The sequence below is a fragment of the Echinops telfairi genome, unplaced genomic scaffold (genome assembly GCF_000313985.2).
Source record: "Echinops telfairi isolate 266 unplaced genomic scaffold, ASM31398v2 ScPeMD7_7469;HRSCAF=8507_0, whole genome shotgun sequence".
Lineage (NCBI taxonomy): Eukaryota > Metazoa > Chordata > Mammalia > Afrosoricida > Tenrecidae > Echinops > Echinops telfairi.
In genome coordinates, this window is record NW_022111372.1 from 45819226 (window position 1) to 45828915 (window position 9690).

Here is a 9690-nt window from a genome sequence, read left to right on the forward strand (position 1 = left end):
CTGAAGAAAGGAATGGAAGCAGCTTCAATTATGAACACCTGGCTGCAGAAGGGTTTGAATGACAGTGGAAGCCCAAAATCCATTTGCAGGTTCCACACGTATGTCTTCTTTAATGTTGTGTATTATTCTATTGTGGGTATGCACCCAAGTTTGCTACCCCAATCGTCTGTCACTGGGCACTTAGATTGTTTCCATGGTTTTGCTAGTGTAAGTAGTGTTGTGATGAACATGAGTGTGCATGTATCTATTTGTGTTTTGATTCTTATTTCTTTTGTATGGATACAGTAGTATCCTACTACCTCGCAGTAGTGGGATAGCAGGGTCATATGGTGTTTCTATTTCCAACTTTTAAGGAAATGCCATACAAATTCCCACAGTGATGCACCATTATCCAGTACTGGAAGCATGGCATGAGGGTTTGAATCTCTCCATAGCTTCTCTGGTGTTTGTTGTGTTCTATCTTTTAGAACTTTTCTATTAACACTGGGGTGAGATGATTATCTCATTGTTTCATTTTTCATCTATATAATGGCTAATGACAGCATGCATTTTTTCATCTCTGTGTTGGCCATCTGATTCCTTTCTTTGCTGTTTTTTCTTTCCTTTGTCTGTTCATGTTCTCTGCCCTTTTAAATTTTAGATTATTTTCCTTTATGGTATTGAGGTGTTAATGTTTTCTATAAATTACAGAAATTTGTCCCTTGTCCGATATTTATTCTTCTGGTGATATATTTTTTAAACACATCAGTGTCTGATTTTTAGGAGGTTCTATTCACCCAGCTTATCTTATTCTGTTTGTGTGTTTCCAATAGTGTATTGATATCATTATTAGGGGCCTTTAATTTGTCCATATATTTTTGATTGAGGGTCTTTATGTTTTCAGTTTTGCATTTAGATCTGTTATATCATGACCTTGAGTTTGATTATGGTATGAGGTATAGGTCTTGTTTTATTGTTCTGAAAATGGAAATCCAGTTTTGCAAAACCATATGTTAAAGAGATTACCTTATCTCTTCCTCATTCAATGAATTTTAACTCTTTTCCAAATATCAGCTGTACATATGTGGAGGGATTTACTTCTGGATTCTCAATTCTAATCTATTGCTGTATATGTGATTACTCTTTTTTTTTTTGGCATCATGACTATGTATTTATTTTATATTCTTTTGCTGCTTCCTAAATTGGTCAATATTTTGCCATGGAATAATTGATTATGGTATGAGGTCGGGGTCTCATAGCTCACTGATTTATGTTCTAGCCACATTACTTCACTGATTTATGTTCTAGCCACGATCGTCAATGATCTCCTCAAACCCAACTCAAACTCACTGCGATGATTCCAACTCACAGCGACCCTACAGGACACAGTGGAACTGCCCCTGAGGGTTTCCCAGGCTGTAACTCTCTTTAGCAGTAGAAAGCCTCTTCTTTCTCCAGCAGAGGCAGTGGTGATTTCAAACTGCTGACCTTGTGGTTAGCAGCCCACCACAAGCACTATGCTTTCAAGGCTCCTCCGTGATCACCTAGTTAATAATTATAACTTACTTGGCCTATTATTTAGCCCAGGGGGGAGCTGTGGGTTAGGGCTTGGGCTACTAACTACAGGGCTGGCCGTTTAAATCCATCCACCACTCTGTGGGGAAAATAGGAGCACAAAGATTTACAGGCTCACCACATGTAAGGCTGCTATGAGTTGGAAGGGACGGAACAGCAGTGCGTTTTCATATTACTTAATTCATAGATTGTAACACCTGACATTGCCAACCACATTGTGAGGCAGAAGCGGGAGTTAGCAGGGCAGGTGGGCTAGGAGATAGAGCTGGTGAAAACACTCCAAAGATGCTACCAGAGGCCAGAATCCCCCCCCCACCTCCCCTTTGGTGGCCTTCAGGCCCAGGTGCAGAAGACTAACCATTACAGATAACTTTGAACGCTGTTGCTGAGCTCCGGACCTGCAGACAACAAAGTTGTAGTGGAAAATTTCCCAGCTACTCCATTCCCCCAGCTCCGGGCTATAAAACTCTCCACCTCTCTCCTGGACAGGGTGACTTTGAGGGGCCCCAAATGAGGACCCCCAAATGGGGGCCCGTGAACCTACCTGAGAGCTCAGGATGCTCCCATCCCTTTCTCTGCTCTCCCTTCCCTCCCCGGAGCTCAGAAATAAACCCTTGAATCCGTTTCCTACCTTTGCTTTCTTTCTTTCTTTTACTTTTTTTCTTTCTGTCGCCAAATGAACCTCACACACATGATAAGCATTTCTCCTTTGGACTCATTCTCTGATCTTTCTACTTGTATCGTCACTGACTTTCAGTGTTGTACAAATTAATTTCCTCTATCAACTTCTTACATTCTCTTTTCTTGTATTTTTCCATTATGCATTTTCCTCGTTCAAATATATGCATTCTTCACGTCAATTTTATGTAACCTGGTTTTGATGACTAACTATACTTTAATTACTCTCAATTCTACACTGTACAAATAGAACGCTGGCAATTAAGAACAACAGCAAGTACTCACACTCTCTGTTTGGATTAATTTAACATGTCTAAATAAAACAAAGTGGGCTCTTGGTGGCACAGTGGGCTGCTGTGAGGTTAGGGATTATGTCAACTAGAGTCCTGGGTCAGGATAGGGGCGGAACCCATCCTATCAATAGGGTCCAAGCCTGATGACACCCCCTTGAGGTGTGGCCTTTTGGATAAGAGAAAGACCAAGCAGTCAAATCCTCTTTGGCCCTCCACCTTCTGCCAGATCAGGATCTTGCATCTGGTTCCTTGATCTCCTGTTGTATCATGTGCCAATCCCAGTAGCCATCAGCAGATGACTGATGGTGGATTCATTCGATTGACTTCAGATTCATATAACCTCTGCATCCACTATCCTGTGCTCCCCCTCACCTCCCCCCATGTCTCTGCTTCCTCATTTGCTTCCTGTTCATCCACTTCTCTGACTCAGGAGAAACCTGACTTGAACAGGACAGGAATTACCGACTCCTACAACAGTGTGAACCATTTCCTGATATAACTCTCTAGCTATAGACAAACACATACAAGCGTCACTGATTTTGCTTCTCTAGAGAATCCATCCTAACACAATTGGTACTGGCAGTGGTTCTGGAGTGGGTGGGGAGGGGGGGGATCATTATGTTAAGTTTTCTTAAGTGGATCTCTGGTCTAATTAGGACTAGTGGCACTGAGAATTTTATCTCTCTAAGTATAGATAAGTCTGTTACTACTAGTAAAGGGGCAATGTTAATCCATGGCATGCAGTAGCAAAGCTAATACTCAAAATGGTGCCACCAATAGATGAAGCATTGGTGAGAAGTGAAGCTCTGGTCGATCACGTGTTTGATATCTTTCTACAACTTCGTTAGGATGAGAAGTATAGGGAAGCTGGCTGATTGGTATGTCTTGCATTGGAATTCTGCCTCAAATGCCATATAAATGACCTCAAAGCTTCTACTTGTGCCATTAAAGGAAGACTTCTCTCCTCCAGTTGTAGAGCTGATCTTGCTGAAAATAAAACTCAGAGTCTTATCATAGTAGTAGCTAAATTACAATGCCAGCTTAATTCTTAACCTAGAAATTTGTCTGATAGTAAAGTGAGTGCACAGACTGGAAAGAAGGGGGGCCCTGGGGCATGGGATAAAGACATAGGGGTCGAAGATCCAGAAAAAGGAGATATTGAGCCATTAAGCCGCTCCAGCCATCAGCGCCAACTCTTACTGCAGAAGAGATTAATCCACTCTCAGGAAAACCATTATCTCTCCCCTCCTGCCCACCTTCGCCCCTGCCAACACACACTTGAGGAGATTAGCCCAACTGTGCACATTAATATAGTACCTGGGGCTGTATCTGAATCATCACCTGAAGCAGATGCCTTACAAGATAATCACTTTAGGTTCCCAGGAAACACACTGTCAATCTGTTATTGCTTCTAGACCTATAACTAGACATAAGTCACATGAATTCCTAAAGATGAAGTCCAAATGGTGACCTGAGAGAAGTGTGCTATACTTCTAAAGAACTTCTGGAGTTTTCAAATATTTACACACAGAAACCTGGAGAATGTGTACAGGAATAGTTATTAAGGGTGTGGAATAATGGCTGGCATGAGGAGCATACGCTCGAATCAGTCTGAGTGTATTGAAGTGGGTCCACTAAGAACAGATTCATCATTCAATGTCCACTCTGCCTCCCTTATAATGTCTCAATCTCTCTGCGAAGTTCAGTGCCCAGGCTGCCTTCCACAGGGGGACTGGCAAGCTCCAGATCTGTGTGGTTTGTTAGAGTCCCAGAGATAAGATACCACACACAGCAGCAGCAGCAGCAGCAGCAGCAGAATTAGGCCCCAGTTTTATTACAGCAAAGAATTGCTTCCAAAGAAATGAAATGGGTCTTAGTGAGTTAATGAGTATAGGTAAAAAGAAAGTGTTCTAAAATTGATTGTGGTAAAGATTGTACAACTCTTCTAGATATGGTTGTAACTATTGAATTGTATGATAAGTCGATGAAGTGCCAATAAAACTTTTAAAAAAAAGAAATGAAATGAAGCATGCCTTCTCTTGAGATGATACCTTAAGCATGAATAGGGTACACTTTGATCCAGGAGTGAAGCAGCTTCCGCTCCAGAGCTGAGAAGGGAGGTTGTCTAGGGTAACACTTAGAGTTTCAAATGGCACTTTCGAAGGAGCAGAATTGACTACTGCCGATAGATGGTCAAACAACTTTCTATTAGTTACCCAGTTTGTTCTTGGGTCTCATACATCTTTTCTTTCAGTGAACGTGTCTCAAATTATCTGCGAGTACAGTCCTGTGTCAGAGTTTTCACTAGGGCCTGGCTTCAAGGTGAAGGTGTTCATTAAGCCAGTTCTCACGGGTCCTTTGTTCATTCGCACAGCTGGCAGGGCAGAAGGCTCTGTGCTGTCCCTGCCAATCCCCTAGAATCTTCTGATAGCTATTTTAGGGGATTCTCTATTTCATGGGAGGAATCTGGGTTGGACAACTGTCTGACCCCTCTCTTTTTCCTTCTATGGAGGAAAGGAGCACCGGTGGCCTCTATTAAGGGGAATCTCCTGCAACCCCCAAAACACTGGATACTGACACCCTAGTTTCCCACTCCTTCCAGCGCCCCGCCCCGCGCATGTGCACTCGGGCGCCCACGCGGGCCCCGCGGCATTGTGGGCGATGTAGTCCGCGCTCTCCGGGGTCCAGGGCGGGCGGCGCCTTCCTTGGCTGACCGAGGTGAGTGCTGGTCCGCCCGACCCGCGGGGGTGGGGGGTGGGGGGAAAGCGAGGTCCGGCCTGCGCTGGCGGCCGACACCGCGTGTGGGTGCCGTGAGCACCCGGCGGAGGCCCGCGCCACAGGACCTGGGCCACCCGAGAGAGGCCTCTGCAGCCGGCGGGGTGGGGCCGCCGGGTCTGCAGCGGGGGAGTCCCTGAACCCCCATGCTCTGGGCGTCCCGGCCGACCGCTGGCACCACGCCTCCGCCGAGCCCAAGGGCTACCTTCTCTCTGCGCGGCAGTTGGACCCAGGTTCCTGGAGAGCAAGGGCCGGGAGGGGAGAGGGCGGGGTACCCCGCTGGAAGCAGGAGCCCGGAGCTCTGGGCGCCTGGCTCTCCCGGTTCCACTGCACCCCTGTCCTGGACGCCTGGGGAATGGGAAGGGAACCGAGGCATGGTGAAGCATGTGGTGGGGATGACAGGCTGAGGTGCGGGGTCTCCGGCTCCAGCACTCCGCCATTGTGTGAGCCCCATCTCCAGGACCTGCCCTTTACACTTGCTCGTTCCCAGGGGTGCTGCCCTGGGGTATCTTTGGACCCCTCTCTCCTTAAGGATAGGAAAGCCGGTTTCTAGCCAAATAAAATGTTAAGGCAATTTTGTTATTTTTCTCTCTGAAAATATAAGTTCTCTATTGGCGCTGCCTGGTAAGCATCGGACTGCTAGTCACAAGGTAAGCAGTTCAAACCCACCACCGCTGGGTGGGAGAAAGAGGAATCTGTTTACAGCCTCAGAAAGCCTCTCTAGATAGGCTCCCCGTTGTCAAAAAGGACTCGATGGCACTGAGTTGTTATTGTTTGTTTTTTATAGAACAATTAGAAAATGAAGATCAAAAGGAGAAATAGATATACATGAAACTTATAGAATTTGCATGTTGAAATCTGAATGTCAGGATGTATTTTTAAACAAATATCGATATTCGTATTCATACAATTTTATTGCTTGGTTTTCTGTTTTTAACATGGAATTGTTAAGTGCATTCGGTAAGGTGTGTTCAGTGGACAGATCCTAAGTGCTGAGCTCCAGAAGTTTTTACACCCATTTTTATCTGTAGGATCAATATGGCAAATACGCTTTTTATTTAATATGTTTAACATATTTACTTTAGTCAATGTTTTGAAAAAAGAAAAGTCCACATTTTAATGGGTGTAAGGAAATGTATGTCTGTGTCATAATTTATCTGCTCTTATTTTCAGTTTTTTGTGGATTTGTTTTTTAACTATATAGTTGGAGATATCTGACTACATACATCTTTGCATTCTTGCCTCATTTTATAAATTTCTCCATCAAGAAGAGTTTAATATAAGACTTTTAATATCTCCTGTCTTAATTACCTCCCGAAACATAACAGTTTAAGAGTGCCTGATTGAACCACACCAACTCTTAGTGATATTATCCTATTTCATGTCCTGAGAGGTACAAACAATAGCATTATTTAAATCTGCTTGACACTAATGAATATTTTTGAGTTCTACTTGAGATTGCAAAATTGTCCTTATATTTTCTTCTAGTACTTTTTGTGTCTAAATATTTATTCTTTTCCAAGTTCTTGTTACAAGTTATTCATTCTTCAGTGGTATGAAATGGCATGTTCATCACATTCTGAATTCTTACATATTGTTTTTCCAAAATTTTTGTATAGTGACATTTTAATTTGTTCCACTGACTCTCTTTCCTGTGATATTCGGAGGGAAAGGGGGTGTCTGTTTTATCTGCCCTCCACTTGGAAAGCTGCCTGATAAAGAGTAGGTAATCAACAGCATAGGTGTGTTTGAATGAGTCATTTATGATTCAACTACTTAGTGTAGCTTTATAATATTTGGTGTGGCAAATCCTCTCACTCGTATTTTTTTTTAAATTCTCAGCTGTTGTTATATACTTATTTCTCTGCAGTTGACTTTAAAATAATATTACCTAGGTACAAATTAATTAGAAGTGTCAAGCTTATTAATTCCAAAGGAATAATAGCTATTAGATCATGGATAATCCTTCCAGGAATATGGATAATCCTTCCAGGAATATGGATAATCCTTCTAGGAATATGGCATTCTTCTGTTTATTCCTCTTTCTTTCTTTATCTTAATAAAGTTCGTTAATAAAGTCAATGTAATAAAACTGTTTCGATAAATATCTCTTATTTCACTTATTTGCAGGTATTTCGTAGTCTTGTTATTGTGAGAATCGTGTTTCTCAAGGCTCTTCTTCTCTCAGCTGTGGCTTCTCTACATTCTCCCCATCCCCTCGGTAAGGCCCCTCAGGAAGAAGACAAAGGCTGCTGGACTCTGTCAGTGGAGCTCAGGTGAGCTTGTTTTTCTCTCTCCACTATCTCCCTTACTCCCATACTGTGTGTGGGTTTCACTGTACTGGACAGGGCAAGTGAGATACTACTTTTGTTTAATATTTTTCCAAGTACCTGCCCTCTGTTGTTCAGCCACCACTGATTCATACAGCCGGATACCACCATCTGCTGAGCAAGAATCCTTTGTTTCATGGTTCTCATGCTTACAGGACTTAAGGGCTCTCGGAAAATAGAAAATTGGAAAAAGCATAATGATTGCACAGGTGTATGTTAATAAGGACATGTATGTTTAGGTGCTCAGTGTCCCAAAATCGAGAAGAGGAGAACATGAATATGGAACCAGACCGTGTTGCTCTAGGTACTTTAGAGAATCAAATCCACATAAACTCATGTATAAGAGAGAGTTTTATATAAAGGTTAGGTGCGCATCAAGAAAAAATCCCAACCCAGTGCTGCGCAACCCCTCAAGTCCAACATTAACCCATTACCCCATATGTCCAACACCAATCCACAAAGTCCTCCTCCATCTCATGAAACAGACTCAATGATGCCGACTGCAGGAGGAAAACCGAGTCAGTGAATGTGTAAACAGCTCAGTGCTGGCAGGGGTCTCCATGCTGCTGCTCCAGCACCCAGGGGTGCTTCTGGGTAGGTCCATGTGGCTTCTCCTCAGGGATGTCTTGCATGAAGTGAGCCTTGCCAGCTAAAGCAGGGAACTGGCTAAGGCAGCTGCATCCTGGTCCGACCATCAGAAAGCAGGAGACCTGGGAACGCAAAAGGTGAGGCTCACTGAGCCATTTATCTCCCCACCCTTCAATTAACCCACATGTGTTTATCGGCCAGGTTGACACAATAAACTACCTCACAGACTTAGGGAGTTCAGCCTGTCTCAAGGGTAGGTAGGACAATTGGAGAAGATTTGCTATATGGAAAGAATCTAAGCTTCGGAGTCAGAGTTTCCCAAGTTTGAATTTTGACTCTACCATTTAATAGTTTCATTGTCTTGAGTAAGTGACTGGACCTCCCTAAAGCATTAGTTCCTTATGGTGGTAATAGAAATAACAGCTTTAAATGAGTGCTTAATACACTGTTCAATAGATTAAGAATTACACATGACCTTTAATTAAATAATTCTGATTTCATAGCTTTATTAACATTTGAAATTAAATATGTAAGTGAAAGTGCATGGTATACCAAACAGAAGACAAAATAATATTGAAAAGTAGCAACATTAGAAGACTCATACATAGCAAATTTGCAGATTATAAGCTACAGTAATTAAAGCAGTGTGGTATTGGCATAGGAATGTTATTAGATGAAATTGAGTCAGTTCCTACTCTGTGGGTCACTGTGTTATGAGTTGAAATCAAGTCTATGGTAGTGCCTCAGATGACTAAATATCAAGTGTTGTAAAATATATGGAGAAATTATAACCCTTGGACATTGAAGCTACTTATTTCAAACATCATGAATTACACCTATCCTAAGTGGGAAGGTGAAAAGGGAAGGAAATTTTAGTGGATGGAGTAATAACAAGTACATTCTGTGAATGATACCATTAAGTTTCACACTAGCCTTTCAATGTATTTCTGTAGTTTTATAGATTAGTGCTTCACAAGCCAGAGGCTAGCAGAGGGAACCCAAAAGTATATTTCATAACAGACAAGTTCTGTAGCACTCTGGAGGGCTGTTTACTTTAAATATTGAGAATTCATACAAATGAAGAAGGCCAGCATGCAGCATATAGCAATCTGAATTTAAGCATTTAATTTTCCCTAATATAACCAGCTAGCAATTTGTTGAAAACAACTGATTCATTTTCAAAAGAGGAGTTAATTTCATATTTCTCATTTAATATCTTCCTACATCAAGAGGGAGCTTATGTTTTTATTTGCACGTATGTTTTATCTGATATTTATTTTTCCATCTCCACTTCTGATAAGCTGTCAAAAAGTTTTTTGTAAGAGGAGATAACCTGGCTATCAAAAAGTATAGCGTCTGGGGTCTTAAAGGCTCGAAGGTAATCAAGCGGCCATCAAGCTCAGAAGCAACAAAGCCCACATGGAAGAAGCACACCAGCCTATGCAACCACGAGGTGTCGAAGGGATCAGGTG

General features: G+C 42.4%; 1 protein-coding gene across 1 annotated transcript in view; it reads left to right on the top strand.

Annotated features, from left to right (window-relative positions):
- Nucleotides 1-7500: 7500 nt before the first annotated feature.
- ZFP2 (ZFP2 zinc finger protein) overlaps nt 7501-9690 on the top strand; it is an 18568-nt gene continuing 16378 nt past the window's right edge. Inside the window, exon 1 of the mRNA XM_045284422.1 lies at nt 7501-7576. The gene's annotated coding sequence lies outside the window, so the exon portion shown is untranslated. The remainder of the gene's footprint in view (nt 7577-9690) is intronic.